General features: G+C 31.2%; 1 long non-coding RNA gene across 3 annotated transcripts; it reads right to left on the minus strand.

Annotated features, from left to right (window-relative positions):
- Positions 1 to 4,105: 4,105 nt before the first annotated feature.
- LOC105784008 (uncharacterized) lies at positions 4,106 to 8,347 on the minus strand. 3 transcript variants are annotated; one of them, XR_008192884.1, is made up of 4 exons: positions 7,382 to 8,236; positions 6,509 to 6,750; positions 5,875 to 6,099; positions 4,106 to 5,332 (listed from the first exon to the last, which is right to left on the minus strand). It is a non-coding gene; the product is annotated as an uncharacterized LOC105784008 (long non-coding RNA). The 3 variants fall into 3 exon arrangements; XR_008192883.1 differs by having other exon boundaries at positions 5,875 to 5,954; positions 7,382 to 7,653; XR_008192882.1 differs by having other exon boundaries at positions 5,875 to 6,750; positions 7,382 to 8,347.
- Between the last annotated feature and the right edge of the window lie 1,532 nt (positions 8,348 to 9,879).

Consider the following 9,879-nt stretch of genomic DNA (forward strand, 5'->3'; position numbering starts at 1 on the left):
ATCTAATTGGCTCATATGAGCATCATCTATTTCCTGGACTTATGTATTAAGTTCTTTTACAAAGTTTCATCGGAAAAACAAATATTGTGCAATGATAAATTGTTTCATTAAAATGGATAAAAAACGAATTCTAAATATCCATATATTGTTGTTTACTGACTTGGAATTGTTGTGTTAAGGTTAACACTTTGAAATGGCTATACAAAATGATTATATGAATTGGTTATCTGAAATGGTTATGTGAAATGATTAAAAGAATTGGTTATATGAATAAGTTATACGAGAACAAATAAATGAAATACCTATATGAAGCGGTTATATAGAAATAATTATATGAAGTGTTATATGAAATGTTTATATGGATAGATATGTAAGAAGGGACATTTGAAATGAACACTTAAAATGGAAATGTGAATTGTTAAATGAATAAATATTGAATGAATGGTGTATCATATGTGTTTACTTGTATATTTTTATGACATGATAAAGTTATAAGTTTCGTATATGTGAACTCACTAACCTGGTGAGACTTGTGATATGTATAGGTTAATAATGAACTCATGGCCTTATTTATAAATTTTAATTGCAACAATGTTTAAGTTACAACCTTTACGGTAAGTTAAAGTTTAATTTTAATACGTTCTTACTAAGCAAATATTTGCTTACATCCGTTGTGTTGTTTTTCCCGTAGATCGTCAAAAGTTTCTGTCGGTTGGAAGTTCAAGTCAGAGCTCACACTATCCATTTATCGACTTGCTATAAATTGTGATTGATTTAGGTTATAAGTGGCATGTACTAGGAATTCAAATTCACATGTTATTAGACATGTTGTTCCATGCTTTTTGTTATGTGATGTTGTGGTTGTGTTTATTTGGCTCTTTTTGTATGTTTTAACTATATGTATATAGGTGGTAAGATTCATACCTTTCCAAGTTTGGTTTTGATTGTGGTTTAAAGTTATGAAATGCTTGATAGATACATGTTTTGTGTTTTGGGAAATGATGTATGTGATTTGGATTTTAAATGTTTGAATTGTGGTAGTAATGAGGGTACATTGATTAGGCACTTAGGTTCAATGTTTTTAGTATGTTTTTGACATGTTTGAATGTGTTTTGAATTTGTGGAAATGGTTGGAAATGGTTGGGTTTGATACCTAAGAAATGGTGTTTGAAATTACTTGTTTTTGAAGTCATTTTGGTTGCACACGTCTGGGACACAGTTTGCCACATGGCAGTGTACCTCACACGGCCTCCTCACATGGCCGTGTGCCTTATTGATTTTTAGGTACATGTTTTTCCACACGGTATCAGGCTATTCACGGCTCTGGAGACACGGTCGTGTGCCCCTAACTTCGAACTGTACACGGTTTTGCCACATGACCTGGGCTCTGTTACATGGCCATGTGATCCTTGTTTTCAAATTTTTCCACATTTTTCTATTTTGTTTTAGATTAATTCATGTTTGTTTCCAAACTACTTTTAAGGTCTGTGGACCCGATTTAAGTTCCGTTTTCACATATATGCTATGAATAATGATTGACTATTGATTTATGATGATTAAAATTGAGCTCTGAATTGTTTTGATTTATAATTGAACTAAAATTTTGGAAATGCTGCAAATTAATCCTAGTTAAATTCTGGATGGTATTTGAGCATACATAATCTGAGAAATGACGTATTTGTTAATCATAAATTGAATTGATTATGTTTGTATGATTTTTGTTAAATTTGAGCAATAATTTTGCATTTATGAAGTATTCTATGTTTATTTTTGGATAATCAATGTGATTTGAATGTGTTCTATTCCGGTTATCACTGTAGCATTCTAAAAACTCGAGTCTAATGACCGAATCGGGTTATGGGTGTTACATTATATCATGTTTTCGCTTTTATTTTGGTCACCCAACTTTTAGGTCGTTTTCATTTTGATCACCATAAAAAAAAAATCCATTTTAAAGTATTGATTGGGGTAAAAAATAAGGATTAAAGTGAAAAAATGGTAGAAACTAAAATAATGTATTAAAAAGTTCAAATTGTACTTGTTTATCACATTGCCAAAAATTCTAATTTTTTTTCAATATTGAAATTTAAATTTCAAAATATAAAATCAATTAAATAAATTGTTGAAATTTTTGTCAGTTGATAATATTAATCGATTGGTTCTTGTAATATTGAAATATCTCCTTCTAAATTTTAAAATTTTATTTTCTGTTTCCATATTATTCTTAATTAAATAAACTCGATAACTCATATTTAATAATTTTTTCGAAACTTAAATTTATTATATAATCTCGACTATTCCATACTAAGCTAAAAACAAAGAAAAATTATTGCAATTAATTGAATTAATTGCTTGTTTTTCGTTGAGTAAAGAAGTGATAAGAAAATTTTGAGTTTTATTTGGCATGAAATATAAAATTAATTAATTTGATTAATTGCAAGGGATAAAAATTTCAATAACTCATTTAATTGATTTTAATGTTTTGAAATTTAAAATTTTAATATTGAAAAAAATTTAGAACTTTCAGCAATGGGGTAAAAAGTACAATTTGACCATTTTAAAACATTATTTTAGTTCCTACCATTTTTTTACTTTAATCCTTAATGTTTTTTTTACCTCGATCAATATTATAAAAATGATATTTTTGGGTGACCAAAATGAAAGTGTGAACATAAAGTGGTGTGTACAAGTTAACTACCATTAGAGATTTAATAGTAGGGTGATTAAAATGAAAGCGCCCTAGAAGTTGAGTGACGAAATTGCAAAAATTTCATTTTGGGTGACCAAAATGAAAGCTCCTTAAAAAGTTGAGTGACCAACTAGATAGTTTACCTTAAATTATATTAGTACAAAAATTGTGAATATTGATATAAATTTTAATTTATATTAACCGGTAATTTGAACGAATATGCTTAGTATTTAAAATCTATAAGAATACATACAATTAAAACATATAAACTCAGTGAACTATTAAAATAATATGATCAATTTAAAAGAAAGTTGTGAATTAGAAATGAAATTACCTACTAAAGGAAAGATCAATTACAAAATTTATCAAATATACAACATATACACAATACTTAAAATTATCTATAGCCTTTCTTTTTTTTTTTGAAATTAAACAAATTGAATTTTATTAATAAATAAAACAAAGCCCAAGACCAGTTCATTGGGCAAAACAACGGTTACAGCTCAGTCCGGTCAAGAAGCTCAGTCTGGGTAAAAAAAATATCCAGTCAAAATATGAACTATCGTGCTCAAGAAGCTTCTAAGCCACCCAACCAGACCTCAATCGATTACGGGCCAGTTCTTCATTGCTTTTGAGAAGTACTTTTCAGAAGTACTTTTGAGAAGTGCTTTTGAGAAGTACTTTTGAGAAATTTGAGTGTTTGACATTGCTGTCAAAAAGTGCTTTTGAAGAATAAAATGTCCATTTTAGACATGAGATTATAAAGTAACAAATATGTATTTAAATAATGTTCAAATTAGTTAATATTATGATATTTTAGCAAAAATATAAAAAATAATTTATTATAACTTATTGTTAATATTTTAATATATAATATTAATTTTAAATATTTCTAAGTAATTAATATTAATTATTTATAAATTTTAATTAGAATATATAAACTATATTTAAATATTTAAATATAAAATTAAATATTTGTAATTAGATATTGACACGATTGTATTATTATAAAATTATTTTTATTTTTAATTAATGCTTTTAACACATTTGTATTATTTTATTTTAAAATGTATTTGAATATATAACTCATATTATATACTAACATAACATAGAAAATATAAACCTAACAATTAAAATATTACATATATTTGGATTAAAATTTTAAAAGGGATAATATTTATATACCAAATATAAATACTAAAAATTTGTCAATAGCATTTACAATTTAAAGTGAATTCATTAAACTAGATGCTATATTTGATAAGCATATGAAAATGATTTGGTTATATTCAATAAATGATTTGGTTAATACAATACTTATATTTGATAAGCATATGAAAATGAAAGTCGAGACTGTCTGATGAAGAACGCAAAAAAAAAAAATTTCATGGAAAGAAGATTGTTAGGATGAAAATGTTACTTAAAAATTATATTGGTAATTTCTTAAATTTTATGGAGTCGCAACTCTAGACATAACATACCACTTTATGATGGAAGAAATCAAACTTATAGGACTCACAGATGACAGATCTTCCATTTTACTCTAAAAAGTGTAGACCACTACATTTACCCAACTTACCAACTAGGCAGGGTTCAAATCCCTGTAGTTTCCACCTACCTAATCAGTACCAATACACCCTACAAAATCATATTAGAGACTGCACAAACTACTTGTCCAAAACACACTAATTTACAGGTTGTTTATTCAACACCCAGGTCCAAGTGCGAAAAACTGACATCATATTTATAAGAACATATGTAAGCACTAAAAGACACCAAAGCTCCAACATTTGGAAACCATATATTACTCTCTTTTTTCCTTAAGAGAAGTGAATTTCTCCACTGGCATGTACCTCTTTTATCGTTTTCTCATACTCATCTTCTTCGTCTTCTTCTTCGTCTTCCTTTGCATCTTCTTCCTTTGCATCCCCATCTTCTTCTCCACCCTAGCCAAAGCCTTTGATAGGCCGTGATACTCTAGGGGAAACTTTGGCCTCTTCAACTATTTTCATGATTTCATCAACACTTTGGAGGGAGAGCGTCGGGTTTTCTTTCAGATCTATGTCTTCAGTACCACAAGCATAAAATAGTTTGAAACAAGCACAATATTCCAACAAAGTGTTGTATTCTGTCGCTTGGTGCTCAAATGTTGTAAATCAAATATTGATTAATCAGAAAAAGTTCAAAATGAAGCATGTATCTCTCAGTCATAGTGTAGAAGAGAAACAATAACATATTCTATGAGTTTACTAATTTTAGAGGTGACTAGTAGAATTAACTTATAAGGTTAAGCATGTAATTATGGAGTTTGTTCAAGCATGATCAATCATGTAGCAGGGGATTTGATTCTCTAACAGCTTTAGGCATAAGGAAGATAACACAATTTACACAAACACTAAAATGAGTGATGAAGAAAGCCAAAGTTTTCTCAAGTTGATGTGGTAGATTCACACCTTTAAATAAGGAAGTATTCGCATGTGGAAAATGGCCAGAAAATAAGCACAATAAAAGATTATTAAAAAGAAAAAAATGAAAAACAGGTAATAGCAGGATGAATAAACTTACAATTGGTCCATTCTTCAAAGCATGTTCTTTGGCAAACGTGAAAGCTTGCTTCACAGCAAGAGCATCCATTCTATCCACCTAGAAGATATGAAACACATAACAAATAGAATTGAAGTTAAAAAATACATCAATGTCTACCGTCTGGAGAAAAGGAATTTTAAGCATGCATTCTCCTAAGACATGTTTTGTCAAAAAAAAAATTACGCTTCTTAAGCTGACCAGAGAGGTTGTTGCTTTAAAGTTTTGCTAGAAGGCATTCTTTTTGTATCAATGCCTTACACCTTAGAAGAAAACAAACTTAAATATTAAAGACCGATAGTATAAGTAGGAAAAATCCCTTGAGATTCTGCTTTTCTAAAACTTCATTCAAATGTTTAGTTTCTTAAATAAAAGGATAAGAGAACAAAACAACAATATAAAACCAGCAGAAGCATCTCACATGTCCCAAAATCACAACTATCACAGTTTTTTACCATCCACTGTCACTCTTACGACATCTACTGGTCATAGTCACTTCAACATCACATACATAATCCTCATTTACTTAATAATCATAATAACAATACTAAAGAACCAACAAATTACAACCACTATTTATCTCTTAGCCAACCAAGTCTCACCTTCAAACCAGGAGCATAATCCCCACGTTTGTAGTAAGTAGGACTCTTTGCGGCTCTCCACTCAGTCGTCCCCATACCATCTTTTACATGAAATAAATAAAGTCCACAAAAATTTAATAGACCAATAAAATTTCATTCCAATTCAAATTGCTCACAATGATTATTCTCGCAGACCAAAATTGCAGGCAGGTCCCAAAGTGTAGAGATGTTCAAAGCCTCAAACAACTGCCCTTAATTAGCAGCCCCATCGTCAGATAAAGCAAAGAATACAACACTCTAGGGGCAAGCATTGGTAATCAAAAGCATGCAAGCATTAAAAGAAATAAGAATATAACCAATAATTAAACAAGTCATCGTGCTAAAGTTGATACCTAGTGTAGCCTCTAGAACAATAAATACAATTGAACTTATAATCCACTTAAACTCAATGACAAAAACTTTAAGGAATATGTAGAAGATTTCATTAAATAATACTTATTATCAAAGTGATTACTCATTTGCAGTATCCTAGTCCATTTCATTTTGCTTATACAATTTTAAAATTGAAAGAACAATCTATTATAATAATGTCCAGCTTATAACATAAAGAGAACACTGAATTCTGAGCATCAGAGTGTGCTTGCTGCAACTCTACCTTAACAGGCTCAGCTGCTTGCAGTTCTGCTTCCATCTTAGCTATTTTATCCGTAAGGCTCGTCATTTGTTGTTCTCTTTCAGATGTTACAGCTCCTATCTGAGCATGCAAGATCTGTAACTTATGCTGTGCAGCAGCAAGTTCCTGTCTCAATGTCCCATTGGTAGCAGCTGTTCTCTGGTTTTCTGTACCAAGTCTCTGCATTTCCACATGTTGTGCAGCAAGCTTTTGTTCCATGATTTCTAGAGGTGGCAACATTTAGATAATCAACTACAAAGAGCTATCTGTCTAATGGCAATATCACTTAACTGAATTAATCATACTTTTTTCCTACTAAAATTAAAAAAAATCCAAAAAATACAACAATTTTTCGTGCATAAGAAAGAAAGTTTCATTCATTCAAAAATAACAATAATTGTTAAATATTCGGAGATTCATTGCAAAATCCAACCATCGAATGTAATTTTATGATCATTTATATAATTAATTTTCGGTATCGAAATATCAACAATAGATTGGAGAGCTTGAATTCGAGTAATTAGTAATGTTTCTTATCGTAAAGCTAAATCCTAGAAACAATTAAAAAGAACATCATCAGAACTTTTAAATACAAAAGATACAGAAAGTTTAGCAATGATATGGAATTTGGATACGAATTTTGATTTAGTCTATATTTCTTCTCTTCTTATCAACTAAAATAGCTTGGAAGAGTTACAAAGCGAGCAAAAGAGGCACAAAACAAAAGAGGCAAAGCAAAGCAGTAGTAGAGGCACAAAGCAGTAAAGAAAAAGAGGCACAAAAGCCAAAATTAAAAAGTAAATAAAAACAAAGCATAATTAATAATTAAAGAGAAGAAGAAGAAAACAAACTCACCTGCGGAAAAGGAACAAAGAATAGGAAGGAGCTTTCACAGCGAAATGTGAAAAAAATGGGTATAGAACTTTCACAGCAGAGGAAAGAACGTTTTTCCAAGGGGGAGAAGACAGGTTAATTTGGTCATTTATCAGCCAAAAGCACTTCAAGCTTTTTAGATGGTGAAATTTTTAGCTTCTCCATTTGGAGAAAATCACATTTTAGATGGTGATTTTTTTGAGAAAATGGAGGCCGTTCTTCGTTCCTTTTAAGAGAAAAGGACTTTTTAACGCAAAAGTCCATTTAAAACGTAAAGAAGAACGGAGCCTACAGTTCCTGAGGGAGTTTTGACTTTTCTTCCTTTTCTAAGCTCTCCTTTTTCTTTGGCCTCTTCATCCAACTTGAACCATTTCTCTAAAGGCAGCTCAGTTCGGCGTTCTTACCTATCTTCGGTCATTTTCTAGCAAGAACACACTATATTCGGGCACTTCACTTCTTAGGTAAATATGTTCCCCTCTCTTCAAACCTTATGTGGCTAATGCATGTGCTACCCTATTGTCCATTCTTGGAGTATGTTTAAACCAACATCTTTGAAAGCCCCTCTTCAATTGTTGAATATCCTTTATGTATGCACCTATTTCTGATCTGTCCAACCCATTACTTTGACTCTTATTGATTACTGACAGTGCATCGCCTTCAACTTCCACCACCGATAAACCTAATTCCAATCACATTTGAACCGCCTAAACACATGCGAGAGGTTTTGCTGCAAACGCCAAAGGCATGTTATTGTTTGGCACTGTTTTAGACCCTAGAGCCCCTCAATTTGAATCCCTTATCATAATGCCCAAACAGGATCTGCTTTCTTATTTGTTAAAAGTGACATCAAAATTTATTTTGAGATTAGGCCACTCTGGTATTCTCTACCGCTCAATCTCCGATCCCCTACCAGGTAACTTTTTCCCCATCCCATCTAGTTTTCGTATGTAATTCGTAATGAAATCTACTATTGCTTGTCATGGTTTTTGTTTTCCTTCATGCAAAAACTTGTTCCTTTCTGTCCAAATTACCCATAATGCATAGTAAAAAAGTTGACACCGCTTGGTAGAATTTTCTTTAAATATCCAGGTAAACCATTCCATGCACTCTGAACTTGTCACCAATTATGGCCAAACAAAATTCAATCTATGTAAAATTTCCTTTATTGTAAGATAATCACGAAATACATGCTCTCTGTTCTCTACTTCACCTACGCATTTTGGATACATTGTCGTTCAACTAGTCTCTTATAATGTAGATTACTGAGAGTAGGTATAAAGTTCATGGGAATTCTCCAAATTGTAATTTTTAGTTTTGAAGGTAGTTTCAATCTCCAAAGTTTTTTTATAAAACAACATATAGTTGTTTTAATTGTAATTAGCAATAGGGTCTATGATACCTTGTAGAAGCAGCTTATATCTGCTACGTACAGTATACTCCCCTGATGCTTCCCCTCTCGACACCATAAAATCATCGTGTGACACATTTTCTAGTGGAATACGTAAAATTTTGTTAGCATCGCTTTCATAGAAGGTATTATTCACTACTTCTATTTTCCAATCTTTGGAATTATCATCTATCAAATCTGCAACCACACTAATGCCTGAATTAATAACAATATTTTGTATATTGTAGTCTACTACCCTCGGTACCCTTGCAGCATCCATCACTGGAATTTTCATTCTAGTATCTTGCCTTTAGCCGCCCATACAATCTTCTAGGTATAAGAAGGAATATTTCCCAATCTGACACTTAAAAAATCATTATCTGGGTAATATTTAGCTTTTAGAGTACAGGCTAACAACAAATTCAAATAATTAATTAGTCTCTAACCCTGTTTTACAAGTAAAGCTAAATTAAATTTTGTTAAACATCTAAAACCCAAACCCCTATTCTCTTTTCATTCTCATAGCGATTTCCGCTCACACCAATGGATGCCCCATTTTCCATGTCCTTTTTGCCACCAAAATTTCTCCATTATACGCTCCAATTCCCCATAAAGTGACTTTGGTAGCAAAAAGCAAGCCATTGAATACGTCAGAATTCCTTATAGAAAAACTTTTATAAAAAATCTCTTTTCTGCCTTGTGAAAACTATCTAGTACTCCAATTATCGATCTTTTTCTTGATATGATCCTTTAGTAATTGAAAAGACAGTCTCTTCATCCGTCCTACCATTTTTAGCAAACCCAAATACTTCTTCGAATTCGTTAAGCTTCTAACATTCTGGATTTGCGAAACTATCCCACTTGCCCTATTAGAAGTATTTGAACTATAGAACACAATTGACTTTTCGTAGTTAATACTCTGCCTAGAACATACTTCATACTCCCTAAGTATATCTTTTGGAATATGAGCCCTCATATCAGTAGCCTCTCCAAACAAAATACAATCATCAACAAACATGAAATGAGAGATTTGAGGTCCCCTTCTACATACTTTAGCCTATTTTAACAAACCTTCCTTCACAACTAATATCAT

The sequence above is a fragment of the Gossypium raimondii genome, chromosome 13 (assembly GCF_025698545.1).
Source record: "Gossypium raimondii isolate GPD5lz chromosome 13, ASM2569854v1, whole genome shotgun sequence".
NCBI classification, from domain to species: domain Eukaryota; kingdom Viridiplantae; phylum Streptophyta; class Magnoliopsida; order Malvales; family Malvaceae; genus Gossypium; species Gossypium raimondii.